The 19,073-nt window shown below is 36.7% G+C and overlaps 1 protein-coding gene and 1 long non-coding RNA gene across 3 annotated transcripts in view; one reads left to right on the top strand and one right to left on the bottom strand.

Moving 5' to 3' along the window:
- The window catches only part of SOX2 (SRY-box transcription factor 2), a 592,096-nt gene that overhangs the window by 305,690 nt on the left and 267,333 nt on the right, over positions 1–19,073 (top strand). The gene's annotated exons all lie outside the window — the stretch shown is intronic.
- The window catches only part of LOC137224948 (uncharacterized), a 226,947-nt gene continuing 224,902 nt past the window's right edge, over positions 17,029–19,073 (bottom strand). For both annotated transcript variants that reach the window (XR_010943594.1, XR_010943596.1), the window contains exon 4: positions 17,029–18,294. This is a non-coding gene — a long non-coding RNA (uncharacterized lncRNA). The remainder of the gene's footprint in view (positions 18,295–19,073) is intronic.

The following is a 19,073-nucleotide window of genomic DNA, read 5'->3' on the forward strand; positions in this document are numbered from 1 at the left end:
TCCAAAAGGAAGGAGACATCATCTCTGTTCCTTGTCTCAATAATGCATCTTCTGCCAAAAGACAAATGTCAAATTAAATAGGCAAGACAAAATAGAAATGTCTTCATCAGGAGCAAGCTGCTTTGTCTTTCAGGGTGTGGATGTGTGTTTATAGTAGTGTCACTCGCTGTTCAGTGACTGAGATCTATTCTTCATTGGGATTCACGTTTTCACCATAAAACGAGAGACCGCAATTAGGTAGAACTTTGATCAGTCCTCCTGCCAACAGATCTGGAGTCAAATTTTGAGCCTGATCTGAGCTCACGTCCTTCCTTTATTCCAGTACAAAAGCTTGGACCCGCAGCATCATTGAAGCATCCTTGAAATCATTTGTGTTTCACTGGTGATGTGAGGTATGGCCATTCTTTCATTCCACAAACTAGATGGGCTTTTTTCTACTTTCATCGAAGGAGAATTACTTAACCTTTTATGGCCTTGCACTCTCATTGGCAGACCTGTGGTTTTAGACTATGATGAATAGTTCCCAAACTTTATCGTGCTTAATAATCACCTGGAGCTTGATAAAAATGCATTTCTCTAGGCCCACCACCAGAGATTCTGGTTTCATTGGACTGGGGTGAGGCTCAGGCATCTCCATTTTTAACACGCTCCCCAGGTGATTCTTCAAACTTTGATGAACACAGAGTTAGGTGATCTCTGAGGTTCCATCTAGATTCTAACATCTGCAATCAGTTCATGAAATCCTAGAGCTGGCGGGTCTCCTAGAAATCAAGTGGAATTTTGTATAAACTGGTTGCATAATACAGATGAGACAGTATATCAGGTAATAATAACATTAAACAGCTAATATTTGTTGAGTATTTCTTAAATTTAGGCAAGCCTTTATTTTAAGGACTTTATAAATATTAATTCATTGATCCTTAAAGAATATTAGGAGGAAAGTAATGTTACTATGTCTGTTTCACAGGTGTGGAATCTGAGGCTGAGAGAGGTGAAGTCATTTACTCAAGATTGGACAGGCCTTGGGGAATGGGCAGGCACCTGTCCATGTTGAAAAGAGCATTCTGGGTGGAGAAAGCAGAAGGAGCAAAAGCCCAGATCTATTAAGTGTATGAATTATTCAACAATAGCAAGTGCTACTGTGCCTGGGGCTCACGTGGCTTTGGGGAGTGTGAGCAGGGAGCGGGGAGGGAAGGAGAGAGGGTAGGGAGAGAATTTAGACCTAAAACTGAAAAGGTAGCTCAGGGTCTAGTTTATGGAGGGACTTAGGTGTTATGGAATTTGGGCTCTTTTACCTTTCTACTTTTTACTTTTTTTCTTTTTTACGATAGAGTCAAACTGGCAGAAGAAAGGTCAGCTGTATTTATAATGTACATATCCTTTATAAAACAAATAATTTCACCCCTAGAATTTTAAATTCATAAACAGAAATGCATATTAGAAGTTACATACAAGACTATTTTCATCACAGTTATTTATATACTAAAATTTTGGCAACAACATAAATGTTCCACAATAGGAGATTCTTGCAATAAATCTTTGTATGTGCATATAATGGAACTCCGTTTAGCCATTCAGATATTTTAGAAAAATATTTAATGACAGGAAAATGTTCACAATATAATATTACTTTTTAAAAGCAAAGTTATCAAGCAGTATATAGAATGGTATGATTCCAATTTTATGAAAATTATGGAAAACACCGAAACGTTGACAGGGTTCTCACAGCAAACTGTGATTAAGCATGGTTTTCACTTTTTTAAGTGAAAACGTTTGTCAGTGTTTTACAGATTTTTCTCTATTAATCAATGTTACATTTTATTTTATAAAATAACTGTAATAAAGCATATCATTTAGAAATATTTTCAGTGTGAATTGAAGCAAAACAGATTTTCTAATAACCAGAGCAGTTAGTCAGGAAACCCCAATTCTATGCATTCCAGTTAAATTTAAGTTTCTGGGGAGCGGAGGCCTGCTGGAAAGATGTGTGCAGGATGGGCTCCAGGTTGCAGAGAGAGCCAGGAAAGGTGGAAAATGTCCTTGTAACCCTGGAGAATCAACAAGGAGGGGTATCCTGAGGATGCCAAGCAGAGGATCCCCATTTTGCTAAACACCACCTTGTTTACCCTCAGCTGTTTCTGTGTAACCAGAGGCAGTGTGTGTAGGAATTTTTGTCCTACCTGAGTGTACTTATTTGCAAGTCAATGGAAACAATACTAGTGAAAGTCAACACTGCTTTGAATGATTTGTCAGTTTCTTTGGAAAACATGGTTGACTGTGTCCTAAGGGCAGCTCCCAGGTGATTCTATAGTGGAAGTATGGCTGCATGTTCTTCACGGTGGAATTGGTATGCAGTAATTACTGAAGCCCGGAAAGATTACTTAGGGCACCCTAAGGCCGGCTCACAGCGTGAACCCTGAGGAACGTTTAACAGTGAGACGCACTGCCTGCCATCTTCTCATTCACCTCCTTATCTCAGCTCCTCTCAACAATATCCACTTAGTTTTCCAAGTCAGAAACCTCAGAACTATCCTTGATTTTTCCTTCTCCCAAACCACACATCCAAAGAGTCACCAAGTACAGCTGCTGTTAAGTCCAATGTAGTATTTTGTTTTGTTGTGAAATCACTAAATAAATGCTTCCTCATAGAAAAATTGTCAAGCGGATGAAAAGATAAAAGAGGAGGGGAAAATCACTCTTGATCCCACTATTAATATTTACAAGTATTTTTTCATGAAATTTTCTATCAAGTTCTGTATACAACTTTGAATCCAGATTTTTTCAGATGCATATGTATTTTTCAGATTCTTTTCCATTATAGGTTATTACAAGATACTGAATATAGTTCCCCGTGCTATACAGTAAATCCTTGTTGTTTATCTGTTTTATATATAGTAGTATGTGTCTGTTAATCCCATACTCCTAATTTATCCCTCCCCACTTCCCCTTTGATAACCATAAGTTTGTTTGCTATGTCTGTGAGTTTCTGTTTTATAAATAAATTCATTTATGTTATTTTTTAGATTCCACATATAAGTTATAACACATAATATTTGTCTTTCTCTGTCTGACGTACTTCACTTAGTATCAAGAATTTTTTTTCAAACTATTGTTGACTCTGTTACTCTCCCTCATTCACTATAACTTCATTTCAGACCTTTCCTCATCGGAAATAAAGTGTTTCTTGTCTCTAAGGACACAAGGGGGACTAAAGCAAGCACGAGCCCTGCTCTCATGGAGCCTACGAGCAATACCTATCAATCTTTTCTCCCTTCTTTAACAGAAGGGGTCTCGTACAGCTCATACTCTCCTGTGGCTTGCTTTTTTTCTACAACATTATATCATGGAGATCATCTTACATTCGTTCCTCATTCCTCCTTACACTGTATATTATTTCCTTGTATCCTTGGGTCATAATATACCCAGCCCCTACTGATGGACATTTAAGGTGTTACCAATCTTTTACTATTGTAAACAGTACTACAGTAAACAACCTTGTAGTATGTCATTTCACACATGTGGGAACAGAGTCGTAGGATAGTTCCTGGGAGCGGGCTTGGGTAGAAATTGCCGAATTTCCTTCCGCAGAGGTTTAGCAAGTAACATTTCATCAGCAACCTGTCAGAGTGCCGGTTTCCCCACCACCTTGAAACGCTCTCTTTATTCTCCTCTGAAAACCACTTGGTGGCCTTGGGAAATCCCACAGTTGAGAGAACTGAAGGAGACGGGAAGGAGAAGCGGGGAAGAATTCTTTCTCCCTCAGGCCACCAAGGAACCTTTCTTCATGGAAGTCTGGGCTTATTTTTAAGGTCCCTTTATTCCTTAAAGAAAGAAAATGCTACAGTGCCACTGTGAATGTGCCTCAAAGAGGAACAGATTTCTTTCCGTGTTTCCAACTAAACCAACCACTTAAAAAGATACAGGGCACCGTTCAGGGTTGTTGGAGCAGTAGGGGAACATGTAGCTGATCAGCAATCAAATGGCCACTCGGGAGAGCAATCTGTGTGCTCTTCCCCACAGAGCAGCCAGTTTCAACTGGAACGTATGCAGAGCCCATTTGCCAGCTTCTTTGTGCAGTAGTTACGCTCCCCGTCTTAGAGGCAGGGGCAGGTTAGGGGAGAGCGCCCATGTTGTACAACAGGATATCTGAGCTGCCCTTTATGCCTACCTATTTCTTTCCCTGCTTTCACCCTTTTGTGTGTTTTTAATGGGGATAAGTGTGAGATGTACTGGAGTGCAATCACATTGTGGTCTTAAAAGGATCTCTGATGATAGAAAATATGTCAATTTATTATTTCCCTCGGGACAGAGGAAAAAAAAGTACAGAGGTTCAATGGATGATGAAGATAATACTTGTGCACTGTATAGCATTTTCCAACAAAAGATTTTAAGATGATTTTCCTTCAAAAAATATTTTAGTCCCATTTTGTAGGTGGGGAGACAAGAAGATTTCGTAGTGACTGAAATGTCCTAGTGGTGGGACCCTGCGTAGAGTCAGCATCGCTATGATCCTGTCTGGGCTCTTTTCACTCCCTCTAGTGGAATTTGGTTCTTCACATCAGAGTTTTATACAGCAAATAGCAAGCACTGTGCTATTGTGCGTGATCTTTTGGGTACCAGAGCCACAGTTTCATCAAATCTTCAACCCGATGGCTATATCTGTGATCAGAACTATCTCATGTACCTACAGCTCCAGTTTCCTTAAATAACAATTAGCCCAGCAGATCCTGGGCTGCTCTCGAATGCAGGAAGCATTCTGGTGAGGCTCAGCAAGGAGGTAGACGCTTGTTATTTGTCACGCAGGGTCATTCATAATGAATCAACAAAGCGTTGACAATAGTTTTCTTGTAAACTGAACAAACCTTATAAATGGTGTGTGGTCTCCCCTCCCCCATGAATTAGTTCCTTTGTCCTGAAATGTGTGGTTAGCACAGATATTCATTCTGCTCTGCTGGGAGAGTGGCGGAGTCTTGGGAAGCACCCGAATGTGCAAGACAAGTCGACATTTTATGTTTTGGTCTTCTGTATCAGAGCTGGAAATATCTCATTTGTACCTTGAAAAGTCAGAGAGAAAACCTAGGTGGAAAGCACAGAAAACTTTCTAGACTATCTAAGTGATCAATTTTAGGACATGAATGTGATAGCTACTTCCTCTCTTTTATGTGTACAAGGATGAAAGGAAATTAAGACTCTGTAGAAACAGTTTTTTAAATGCTTTGTATGGCTGTTTGAAATTCATTGTATGATTGCCTGTTTTTTAAAAACCTAAATAAGGAGGGCTAAAGTGCTTAGAAGGAAACTAATTGCTTTAAGCTTTCCCTCCTCAGTGTCTGCTATTCTCTGCTGTTATATAATCTTGGATACTGAGCAACCGAGTGAAAGAACTAGTGTCTTACTTAAAGTAAATGGACAAACATTATTTGCTGCCGGCATCTTCTTTGGCTCCTGGGGTGGGGGTGGGAGGGTACATTTTGTAGTTAAATTTACCATAACTTAGAGTGCGTAATATCAACCTTATTGTCAAAAGACTGAAACAAAAATTCACAGAATTGAAAAGAGCAAATCTATGTGGAAGGAGGTTTTTAAAATCTTGAAATGTTCAAGTATTGCTGCTTGTCTTTATAAAAAGGCAAATTACGATGGCATAATTTCTGACATGTTGTTACCAGGTAGATTGTGTATTGGAATGTATATTAGATCAAATTGATAGATTGCTACATGAAAAGAACTGCAATATTGAAATTCGACTTCATGTTTAAAATTATTTACAGAACTATACCACATTAATAGCATTTATTTCATTTCAGATATAATTTTACTTAATGGTAAATTTTTGTTAAAGCATATGAATGTGTTTTTCTCTCTTAAAAAGAATTGCCAGAATCATTGCTAACACATGAAAACAAGTCAATGATTAAGATCACATAAACCCATGTAATATGTATATTCAATCCAGAATTGTTTTAGGGTCATTGTAGCCATAGAGTTTTCAAATAAATTATTTGAATATAAAAGTAGATTATGTATTTCCCCTGTGGCTGGCCAAATGTCTTTTCAACAAAGGGTAAAATAAGAAGGCTATTTTTTTGTGTAAAAGAGTGATCTTTTTAGTCATGCTTGGCTGCCTTTTCAGGACTGTCTCCATTTATAATGAGATATTCTTGAACTCATTTGAACCAGAAAGTTTAGTAAATTTGTGGTACATTTTTCACGAAGTATCGTGATTTGTTTAAAATGATCAGGGTAGAGCAAAGGGAGAGTAGATTAATGATTGTTTTCCTTTCTAGATTATAATTTTGAGCTGACATTTAAATTGGACAAAACCTAGAATATCGAAAATATATATTTATTTACTTTATTTCATACTTCTTGGCAGTTCTAATTTCATCTTATTGTCTGCTGAAAGGTATACTTGCTATTCAAATCTCAGTTAAATCTCAGTTGAAGCTGTCATAGAGACTGTCATAACAATAGTTTTTATAGTCATATTTTTCAGGGTTCCTGACATTGAAAGGTGGTGATGGCCCTTCCAAAATACTGAGGAAAAGTTTTTCCTGTAATTTCATGGCTCTGATTTGTAGTAGATCTGACTTATATGCAAATCTTTTCTTTTCTTTATAAACATAGTAAAAAAAATCCTGAAAATGGAAACACACACACACAGTGTGAAAAGGATCTTTTTGAAAACTGAAAGTAAATTTTGACATGTTCATTAACATATGAAAACATGTTTATGTTATTCTGTTATGTTTTAACATTTTCTACATTTAATTATTTTTCCTCAGATACCTGAAGGTCATTTAAAAAACTCTTACTTACATATTTTTTGCAATTACAAGCAGAAAAATCAGTTAATAGATCTTAACCTGGTATCAAAAATCAACTCCATATTGTACTCATTCCCAATCTTATTTCTCCAGTTGTACTTTGAAATGGACACATTACTTGTTTTACATTTGTATTTCTCTCAAACCCCCTAATTTCTTTATAACTACTCTGCAGCAAATGCCATTTTTTTCTATTCTTTTGCCTTTCCGTGATTTTTACAGCAAATGATGTGTCATATCTCTCCTGAAATTGGCCATTCTTTTCAGAAAAGATTTTTTTTTTTTTTTTGGCCTGTGGTGTTACACTGAAAAAGTCACCCAGCTAAAATGAGTTACTTCATTTCCAAATAAAAACAATAGTGTTTTCATGCCTGCACTTATTATTATTCTGAGAATGTACTAATTTGTTACATCCAAGATGACGGTTCGGTGGGTCTGTGAAAAGGGCAGTGTGCCAACTATAGCAGGGAAGTAAAAGGCCTTCTTTCATGGGAAGTAGTGGGACAGAATGTAGCCCACAGTTCAGTGGATATCAGGAGGCACGCTGCCAGTGGAGTCATCCCGGTATCAGGGTTTCCTGTGTTGGGTTCTGAATCAAGCAAAAACTATGATTTCACTTAATGTCAGCCTGGGCAGCCAAATTTTCAAACCCACTATTGCTCTAAGGAGCAACTGATAAATGTTTTATCCCTGCAGGCACTGGCTGATGTGGCACAAGGGTTTTGAATGTGTGCAGTGCATTATTACTTGTGGCATTAAGCTTAGATAATTGTCTACTTACCCTGAGCCGGTAATAGCAAAATACAATTGGAGGATATTTTTATAAAGTAAAACTACAAAATAGATTTATCTATAGCATTATGAATTTTTTTTTGCTGCTGTCCTCCCCTATTAAATTTGAATGATAATGAAGTTTGATTCTATACCTTTATTCGGCTCTAAACCAGGGTGGTCTCATAATTTTGTTTTACATGCATGACATTGCTTAAGGTCATTAGCTGTAAATCGTAGTATAAAAAGGCTGAAAATATATTCAGTACTTTGTAGTTTCCGAATACACATTTAAGAGCTGCTATGAAAAGTCGAGACCTACATGGCAGATTTTCTGGCACTGAATGGTCAATTTAGTGATGTAGATTAGTGAATCCAAACAGTAAGTGGAGAGAGACTATAATAATGCTTTGATATGTCCCTCTGTTGAAGCATATCCTTGTTGATCTATTTTTCTTTGCCCTATGGCAAAATGCTCTCTACTTTCTTATTTTTTAAGAATATAACCCAGATAAAATGATCAGTTTTTAAAAATAATTTTCATCTGCTCTGATACCACTGAACTAATAAATGAAAAACAGATTTGTATTGATGAATCTTATTTTGTTGGAGTAAAATCTTTCCTTTGAGAACGTTTGCTTTTTGTCAACATGTATTTGTCGAGTCTTCTTTTAATATAAAGTTTTAATTCGTCATCTTCTTTATTTTAAAGGGAAGTGCACTTTAAATAACATTTAAACAACAGCTATTTTAATAATAACGACAATGATGATGATATTATTTGATCTAAATCTTGAAATAGGTCTTACTTAAAATGTGACTGACCTTAACTTGGTGTTTTGAGTCTTATTTCATTTTTGTAACTGTTTGTGTTCCTGGGAAATGAAAACAAGTTCTACCTTTTGTAATTTTTCCCAGATTACAAATTTGATTTTCTTGGCAACTTATTTCAAAAATAAGGGCTGTAAGTATTATTCTTTTTCATTCCAAATGGAAACTAACTGAATTTACAAGAAAGACAACTGAAAATTGGAATTGTTTAAAAATAAAACAAAAATACACCGTCGTAACAGATTTTAAATGAAGTAGATTATCAAGTGGACTGCTAATTTTGCCTTTCCAAAATGTTGGATATTTAACCCTCAGAATAATTAAATATTTGTAATAAAGCAGTTAATTCAAGCAGTTTATTGCTGTAATTTGCAAAAGTACATTGAGCTGCTTTCTTTTCAGCTCATTGATGGAGGAACAAACATTTCTTTAATAAGACTACAGCACATTCTAATTTTGTTGCAAAAGCTTAGATAAGGATCAGGCCCCCTCTGAATCACTGCATTGACCTATGACATTGAAAGTGCTGAAGCTCTTTGGCAAAAGAAGAGTTAGACAGTCATTATTATGCACAGGACTTTCCAGTTCTAAAGGGGCTCTGTGCTTTCTCTCAGATAGACTTTGTTTGTTGGAAATGAGAACTGTATTTTGGCAGCAAAGGACCAGAACTGAAGCTACTCTGCAGGCAGACTCATTATGACATAATCCTTCATTAATCCTCATTCTCTATTAATAGATCATGCAGAAGTTTTGCTTTAGTTGATCATCTTCATCAAGGAGCTATGAAAAAGCATTACCGGCGAAATGCCCACCTCTGGTTTTAAGGCTGCTGGTTTACAATCATCTTTATTAGTTGCAAAGATTAATGGCAAAAATAATCTCTTGGATTTTGCTTAGTATACAAATGACATATGAGCACCTAAAAAAACTGTTGTAACTGGATCTTGGTGTTTTCGGGGGTAAAACACACCTGGGAAGAAAATATACCGTTTAACAATTAAAAAAAGAAAGGTTTATCAGGCTGATATTTCCTCTGGTGAGAGAAAGGGGTTCTAGTTGCAGAAGGGTGGGAGTAGTGGCTGAACAATCCAAGTTCCCATACTGCTTCAGAAAACTAGTTAGCATAAAATACACATCTGTTACGGTTACTGAGTAGATTGGATCAATCTTGAGAAGCTGAACTTTTCGAGATGGGTGGGTAGGGGTGCATTTCCTTTAGAAATATGTATGTGTGCTTGTTTTTGTCCAAATTACCTGCCCCGATCACAGACTAGAGCTGCAGCATTCTGTTTCTTAGACTTTCATCGTACTCTTCTACAGCATTTTGGGACCCACGTAAAAATGTAATTAAAGACAATAAAGAAATGTGCTTTGCTGGGTTTTTTTGTCATTTGTTTTTACTGAATTCTGTAACACTCTTGGGGTCACTGGTGAGCCAGAAGTTCCCACAGCAAGTCTGACTCCTCGGCTCAGCCTGAAACCTCCCTGAGCCCTGTGGCCTCCTACCTTCTCTGACTCTATGCACCAAGGCTTTGACGTACGTTTGTTGATAGACCCAAAACCTCATTGGAAGGTATAGTTTAGGTATGTTAGGAGGAGATTCTAATGATATTTCTTTCATCTTTAGTCCACAGGGTTTGAATATCACAAAATAAGATACTATTAGTGGGGAGATTATTTGGTTAAGCAGTATGAACGTTTTCCTAGAGAAATATGCTGGAAAACCTTTTTTCCGTGGTTGACGGGTGATTGTTCTGGTAGGAATGTACTCATAGTGTTGAGCCAGTAATGGAGATTGTGCCTCTTTGGAACTGGCTGACAGCGCCACATTGACCCCTGATAATAATGCCACTGATTCTTAAAATATTAGAAAATATGCAGGCTGCAAAAAAAACTGTAGGGATGTATTTTTATATTGTTTTGCACATATTTGCGAAATGAACAAACCTCAAGGAAGTTAATGAAGTTGTCCCCAAACACCCAAATTGTAATGGTTTAATCTGGCTTCTATCTGGGCCATCTCATCTCTTAATGTTTTTATTTCTATTCTATAGTAAGAGAACTAAGGTTTACTGAACTCTTATAAGTGGACCATTTCCCTAGGCACTTTATGTAAGTGATCGAAATTAATTTTAGAGTTAATAGTCGAAGCTAATTGAGAGAGAATCATCATAGAACTCTAAGGCAAAAGCTGCATTTTCTAGGCTCTTGATATTCAAGCTGTGTTGGAACTTGAGTTGACACCATGGTCAGAGGACAGTCCTGAGAGATCAAAATATGACTGGTGCTTGATATCTGGTGGCTCTCTTTTTGTTCACAAGAAGTGGCTGGTGGTTGATGGAAAGGCAACATAGACTCTATATACAGAATATTCAGCCTCCAAAAGGGTATCTTTACAAAAGCAAATGTTCATGATCTTAAGAATCTACTAAATAAGAACTTTGAAATTACTGTGACCAAGCCAGGACCTGAAAACCTGAAAAGTCAGGCAATCTCCCCATGGTAGACAGCTTTTCAGAAATGTTTGGCCAGATCTTCATGTATTTGTCTTAATCTGAGGCTTTGCTTGGCAGTAACAGCATGACATTTAGTTAGTTTCTATTTAAGGAGATTCTACACAACAAAAGTAGTGTTGCATACAAAGAAACTAAGGACTAGACAATGTTTAAGAAATATATGTAACATTTAATAAAAATGTGGATCATAGCAGTTTGGTCTTGGCTTTTCTTGCTGAGTTTTTTGGATATTTAAGAGCTGCAGAGTTCCCCATAAAACCATTGCAAATTGCTACTGGACAGAATTCATCCTCTCTTATATTATTTTCCTATTGTTGTGGTAATAAATTACCACAAACTTACTGGCTTAAAACAACCCAAATTTATTTCTTACAGTTATGGAAGCCAGATGTTGAAAATGAGTCCACGGGCTGCATTCCTTTTGGAGGCTCCAGGGGAGAATCTGTTTCCTTGACCTTTCCAGCTTCCAGAGACTACATACACCCTGTGGCTTGTGGCCCCTGCCGCCATCTTCAAAGGCAGCAAAAAAGCGAAGGATGTCCACATTTCTTTCTTTTTGTCCCTTGCCTTCTTGTCACATACCTTCTGTCTGGCTCTGACTGCTCCTGCATCCCTCTCATAAAACCCCTGCAGTTACATCTCAGGCCCACCTGACAATCCAGGATAAACTCCGCAACTCAAGATCTTTAACCTGATCACCTCTGCAAAGTCCCTTTGCCATCCCAGGTAACATTCACAGGTTCCAGAGACTAGGGTGTGAACAACTTCAAGGACCATTTTTCAGCCTAACACATCCCCTGACCCTCAGGAAAGAATAGGGGATTGTTTTCTATTTCTTTGGGCATGAAATGGTGCTGAGATCAGTGGTTCCCCACCTTGGCCGGGGGGCTTTTTAAAAATCCTAGTGCCTGGGATGTACCCCAAACAAAGTACTTCAAATTTGCGGGGGTGGCTCACAAGGTGTCGGGTCTTTTGAAAGCTCCCCAGATGATTCCAAAGTGCAACCAACATTGAGAGCCAGTCATTAAGAATGTTTCCTTTTCCTTTTGAAGGACCTCTTGGGGCATGACCTGGATACATGAAAGTGCTTCAGTTTCACCAAACTGATTTCAAATTTTGTTAAGAGATAGATGAAAATGTCTAGGAGGATGCATATTTTTATTTATTTTTATTGAAGTACAGTTGATTTACAATGTTTCGGGTATACAGCAAAGTGATTTGGTTATACATACATATATATACATATAGATTCTTTTTCAGATTCTTTTCCATTATAAGTTATTACAAGATATCAAATATAGTTCCCTGTGCAATACAGTAGGTCCTTGTTGTTTATCTGTTTTACATATAGTAGTGTGTATTTGCTAATCCCAAATTCTCAATTTATCCCTCCCCCGCCTTTCCCCGTTGGTAACCGTTTGTTTTCTATGTCTGGGACGCTATTTCTGTTTTCTAAATAAGTTCATTTGTATCATTTTTTTTTTAGATTCCACATACAAATGATATCATATGGTATTTGTCTTTCACTGTCTGACTTACTTCACTTAGTATGATAATCTCTAGGTCCATCCATGTTGCTGCGGATGGCATTATTTCATTCTTTTGTATGGCTGAGTAATATTCTATTGTGTATATACGTACCACATCTTCTTTATCCATTTATCCATTGATGGACATTTAGGTTGCTTCCATGTCTTGGCTATTGTAAATAGTGCTACAATGAACATTGGAGTACATGTATCTTTTTTTTTTCCTCTACCTATTTTATTTTATTTCTTAACATCTTTATTGGAGTATAATTGCTTCACAGTGGTGTGTCAGCCTCTGCTCTACAACAAAGTGAATCAGCTACACATATACATATATCCCCATATCTCCTCCCTCTTGCGTCTCCCTCCCACCCTCCCCATCCCACCCCTCTAGGTGGACACAAAGCACTGAGCTGATCTCCCTGTGCTATGCGGTTGCTTCCCACTAGCTATCTATTTTACATTTGGTAGTGTATATAAGTCCATGCCACTCTCTCACTTTGTCCCAGCTTACCCTTTCCCCTCCCCGTGTCCTCAAGTCCATTCTCTACGTCTGAGTCTTTATTCCTGTCCTGCCCCTACGTTCTTCAGAACTTTTTTTTTTTAGATTCCATATATATGTGTTAGCATAACGGTATTTGTTTTTCTCTTTTGACTTACTTCACTCTGTAGGAAAGTCTCTAGGTCCATCCACCTCACTACAAATAATTCAATTTCATTTCTTTTTATGGCTGAGTAATATTCCATTGTATATATGTGCCACATCTTCTTTATCCATTCATCTGTCAAGGGACACTTAGGTGCTTCCACGTCCTGGCTATTGTAAATAGTGCTGCAGTGAACATTGTGGTACATGACTCTTTCTGAATTATGGTTTTCTCAGTGTATATACCCAGTAGTGGGATTGCTGGGTCATATGGTAGCTCTATTTTTAGTTTTTTAAGGAAACTCCATACTGTTCTCCATACTGGCCGCCCCAATATACCTTCCTACCAACAGTGCAAGAGGGTTCCCTTTTCTGCACACCCTCTCCAGCACTTATTATTTGTAGACTTTTTGATGATGGCCATTCTGACTGGTGTGAGGTGGTACCTCATTGTGGTTTTGGTTTGAGAATGCATATTTTAGTGGTTCAGTATTTGTTAGATTATATTAGCCTTAGGGTGCTATAGTCAAGAGAATAGGATGAAGACACCCTATTCTGTAATTATCAAGTTCAAGCACTAATGATTTAAATTAGATAAATCTACAGATGAATCTTTATGTACTAACTATGCAAATTAAAAAGCACTTTTAAAAAGAATTTTTCCCATAATAGTATGAATTCAAAGCAACATCTCACATGCTATTATGAGCTGTAAATCAGTGATACTGAAGGTGACCCAATATGCTGAAATTGAAATTGGCTTAACAGTGAGTTACATGGATTTGAATCTGAAATAATTCCTTCCTTTTCTTAGTTATACTGCATGTCTTCACTTAAAGTTTACCTCTCCACATGGCTAGAAGGCGCTGGTGATTTAGATAGGCTTATTTCGGTTGAAATTTGGATACTCAGTTAAATTACAGTCACTGAATCATCAAGACCTTTAGCCATCACATAATTTTGACTCTCTTCCAGTGTGGAAATATAGATATATGTATACATAAACACCTCCAGATAATTACTACTAAAATAGAGAGACAAAGGAGTTGAGATTATTTTCCTCCCTTGACTGAATATTTGGATTGTCTACAGGTTTTTACTGGTCATTTCTATTTCCTAAGATCAGAAAAAATCAACTCTGTACTGGGCTCCATTGAGGAGAAGGGTTTAGGAGACAGTTACAAGATTCCATTAACATAAAATGGTCAGTTGGTATTTATGCTTTGATGCTACAAAGACAACAGGGAACATAGTAGCTGCCTTTTTCAAATGAGGCTATAAAGTCTAACAAACAATGTTTGCCCTATTTCTACATAGAAGAGGAAGTGTGGAAAATGTTGCATCCATACTAAATTACTGGACCGCCCAGGGCATTTTCAGAGGTTATGGGGGCAATGAATAAAACATTTGAAATCAAACTGTCCTCCAGATTTATTCCAAAAGTAGCCTTGGTTCTAAGTAATTTGTTAGATTCTTATTAATAATTTAAATAATGGGAAATATTTATTAAGAATAAATAAATACCAATATAATAAATAAATAATACTATGTAACATACCAAATCGCTCAACTATGTTGGAGAAAGGAATGTGTTCCATTAGCATTTTTGACGAACACTAAAAACACACAAAAAATCCCACATAGAAGGCACTATATCAATGCAAATGTAATAAATAATAGCTACTACTTAATGCACTTTAAATAAATTACCTCATTTAATACTCACAATTACTTATATAACTGCAAATACTCTATTTTACAGTTGAGAAAACTGAGAACTAGAGAAATTTAGTAACTCCATCAAAATCATACAACTAATAATAAGTAGTAGAACCAGGAGGCACACCTAAATGTGATTCTCAACTCCCCTGGACCACTTCAGTTCCAACAAGTGAAGGCTTTAACTAACTTTCAAATGCTGTGGATTCACAGTTGTAAGAACTATAATCCCAGATCAAGAGATAAGAATAAAGCACAGGCCAAAGCTTTGTGGTCAGGTTGGTTTGCAGGACATAATGAGATTAGAATGAGAAGTTTTACCGCAAAGGAGAGGTCTCCAAGAAGCTTGATTTTTCATTTGGAATTGTATCATGTGAGTGTTTAAACTATCCTCAAGATGATATTGATTCCTGTTTGTGTGTGTTCCACTTAGAAATTCCTAATCATTTGGAGGTAAATTAATTTGTTCCATTTTGTTTTAGCCTGTATATAAAACATCTAAATTTTATTTCTCTGAATCGGTGTTTCTTAACCTGATCCTTAAATCACAAGGATTAGAATTACTTGCTTGTTAAAAAATATACTTCCTGGATCCCACTTTAGATCATCTGAATCAAACCTCTAAGGCCAGGGCCTGGAGAAGCTCTCTTTCATTTTATAAACTAATAAGGTTATTTGTGGTAGAAATTAATTTCATTTGCCCAAAATGTAGATTCTGAAATCAATACTCATTATAATGATTTAGACAGACAATACAAAACTTCAGAGAAGTAGGGCAATACTAATGATATACTTCATATACTATTTTCTTCTATCCTCTTTTCCTCATGTTAACTTCTTCCTGCCCTTTTCTTCATTCATCAAACACTAGCTGATTCTTCTACAATATGCAGCCACTAGGCTGTCCTGGGATACATGACCATTGTCACATTTGGGAGACTCTGCATACTTCATCCTCCCTGTTCTTGCACATTAGAGAATTCCTGCTCTCAAGAAACTTGTTAGATATTGTTAAATCCACCATTTTCCAAACATATTTACCCACATATGTATCCTTTCTTCAAAGAGTATCTGTTATCCTGGAGAGCACCTTTAGAAAAAGTGGACATGACAATGACATTTTTAAACATACTAACATGCAATCAATAATTGGTGGAATTTGCTGGTAGTGCATTTATTGCCTTTTTAAAGCAACCATTGCTAAAGAAGTAAAGGATAAAAGGCTTCTGGTAGATTATCCATGCCCTGAAGTTTCTCTTGGAAGGCTTGACCTATACTAAAGGAAATAGAGGCAATCCTGAGTTTTTTGATTATACCAGACTTTAGGTAAGAATCCTAATAAATATTTCTACTTATTTTTAGAAAAGTGCAAACTCAACCAATTCAACTATTTTGTTATAAATTTGGGTAAATGATTCAGTATTATCATCTTGGTCTCTGTCTCATTGTTAGTTTTCAGTTTGTCTTTACTTGCGTTTACATTATTAAAGCTACATGTATATTTTAAAAACACACAAATCAAACAGAAGCATATAAAGTACACTGTAAAAACCAAAAGTGATTCCCCTTCCTATCATGCCAGTCTCATTTCCTAGGAGTATTTCTGCATTTCTTTATATATTTTTTTCTATATTGTGTTTACACCCATACACACACACAAATATATAATATATAAAATAAGTATATAGTTTTACAAAGATAACATTGTGTATTATTCTAAAATCCACTTTTGTGTATTAAATATATAGTCTCAGGTTTCTGAAGTTCCCTGGAAATAGGGCTCTGAGGTTCCTGTGCACCTTTCACAATTTTTATAGTACATGAGCTATGTAAGTAATAACACCTGGACCTAATTTTTAAAAGAATTCTCATAAGTGAATTGCTTGCCGAAATATCCAGGTACCACTTGGGTAGTTAATAATGTCTTAGCACATTATTACACGAGGACGTATTCTCATGCATTAGTTATAAGTGTGCCACATGACTTTCATAACTGCATTCTACACAAACACATTTTTTTGCAAAACAAATACACTTTATTTTTTTTAACATCTTTATTGGAGTATAATTGCTTTACAATGGTGTGTTAGTCTCTGCTGTATAACAAAGTGAATCAGCTATACATAAACATATATTCCCATATCTCCTCCCTCTTGCATCTCCCTCCCACCCTCCCTATCCCACCTCTCTAGGTGGTCACAAAGCACCGAGCTGATCTCCCTGTGCTATGCCGCTGCTTCCCACTAGCTATCTAGCAAAACAAATACACTTTAAATGCACTAGAAGAGATTTACTATTTAAAGGGAAGCTGGCAAAAATTCTACTTTACATCTAAGAATTCTACTGAAAAGTAAATAATTGCTCCCTAACTCATGAATCTGAGTAATCTGGGTTTTTATAAATTAAACGTGTGGGTGTTGGGAAGACTTTACAACCCTCCAAAACAAGATAACAGAATCTTACAATTGTAAGGTCTAGGTCTTTTTCAAAATCATGATCCATAAGAAAGATAAAGATAAATCTTTGAATTAAGGAAAATGTTCTTTCCACAGTGTCATTTCTTTCTTCCATTTTTTCCCCTTTGGTGGGATATCAAATGGAGGATATTTTTAGTTTATTTATACTGAACTGTTACCTGGTGAGATTTACATTTAAAACAAAATATTTATTTGAAGGGATTAGCTATCATTATGTTTAAAATTGTATTTACAGTGTTTTGTAAAATAAAGCAAACCATGCATTTGATAAAAATGCTCAGGCAGTAAAAAAAGATAGAGACTCAAAGTGAAATCTCCCTCTTAAATCTCACCCTCAACAAGTAGTGCCACTCCCCAAGATAACTGTTGTTAATAGTATCTTGTTTTTAATCCTTTGTGAAGAAAAGTCTGTCATATGCCAGATATATATATTTTTTTGTTATTCCCCAGACAGGATCGTACCATACATGCTGTTCTGAACCTTATCTTTTTCACTAAATAATATATGTTAGAACTCATCATATTAGCATAAACAGATTTATTTCATTCTTTTTAACAACATTGCATTCCTCCTTATGACTTCACCATAATTCATTTAACCTAGCCTTTGTTTGGGGGCACTTTGGTGGTTTCCATCTTCTTGCTTGTATAAATGTTGCTACGGTGAACATCTTTATGCTTACCTATCTTGGCACAGATACGTAAGAATATCAGTGGATAATTGTTAGCAGTGATATTACCCACATAGATTAAGAGGCATGAAAATACTCAACATTCAAAAGCATGTCAGGGGCTTCCCTAGTGGCGCAGTGGTTGAGAGTCCGCCTGCCGATGCAGGGGACACGGGTTCGTGCCCCAGTCTGGGAAGATCCCACATACCGCGGGGTGGCTGGGCCCGTGAGCCATGGCCGCTGAGCCTGCGCGTCCAGAGCCTGTGCTCCGCAACGGGAGCGGCCACAACAGTGAGAGGTCCACGTACTGCAAAAAAAAAAACCAAACAAACAAAAGCATGTCAAAGCAAAAACTCTAATACTGGTAGTGGCAGTGCAAATTGGTGCAAACTTCTGGAAGGGCAATTTGATTATGTCTTAACAGAATTTGAAATTCACATACAGTTTTATCTAGAAATTTTGCTGTCAGAAACTAACATAATGGTATTTGTCAATTATATCTCAGTGAAAACAAAAAGAGAAAGAAATTGACACTATCAATACATAGTATAATTGCTTTTTTGCATAGAAAGTTTTTGTTATTGAAGTATAACTGATTTACAATATTATATTAGTTTCAGATATACAGCATAGATTCAATATTTTTAAAGATTATGCTCCATTTAAAGTTATTACAAACTAATGGCTATATTTCCCTGTCTTGTTGCTTATTTATTTTATACATAGTAGTTTGTATCTCTTAATCCCCTACCCCTTTCTTGCTCCTTCCTCCTTCCCTCTTCATACTGGTAACCACTAGTTTGTTCTCTATAACTGTGAGTCTGTTTCTGTTTTGTTATGTACATTCACTTGTGTTACTTTTTTAGATTCCACATATAAGTGACAACCTAGAATACTTGGCATTCTCTGACTTATTTCACTAATCTTAGTGGCTTCTAGGTCCACCCACATTGTTGCAAAAGGCAGAATTTTATTTTATTTTTATTTTTTTGGTACGCGGGCCTCTCACTGTTGTGGCCTCTCCCGTCGCGGAGCACAGGCTCCGGACACGCAGGCTCAGCGGCCATGGCTCACGGGCCCAGCCGC

This window comes from Pseudorca crassidens, chromosome 5, assembly GCF_039906515.1.
Source record: "Pseudorca crassidens isolate mPseCra1 chromosome 5, mPseCra1.hap1, whole genome shotgun sequence".
In the NCBI taxonomy this organism is placed as follows: domain Eukaryota; kingdom Metazoa; phylum Chordata; class Mammalia; order Artiodactyla; family Delphinidae; genus Pseudorca; species Pseudorca crassidens.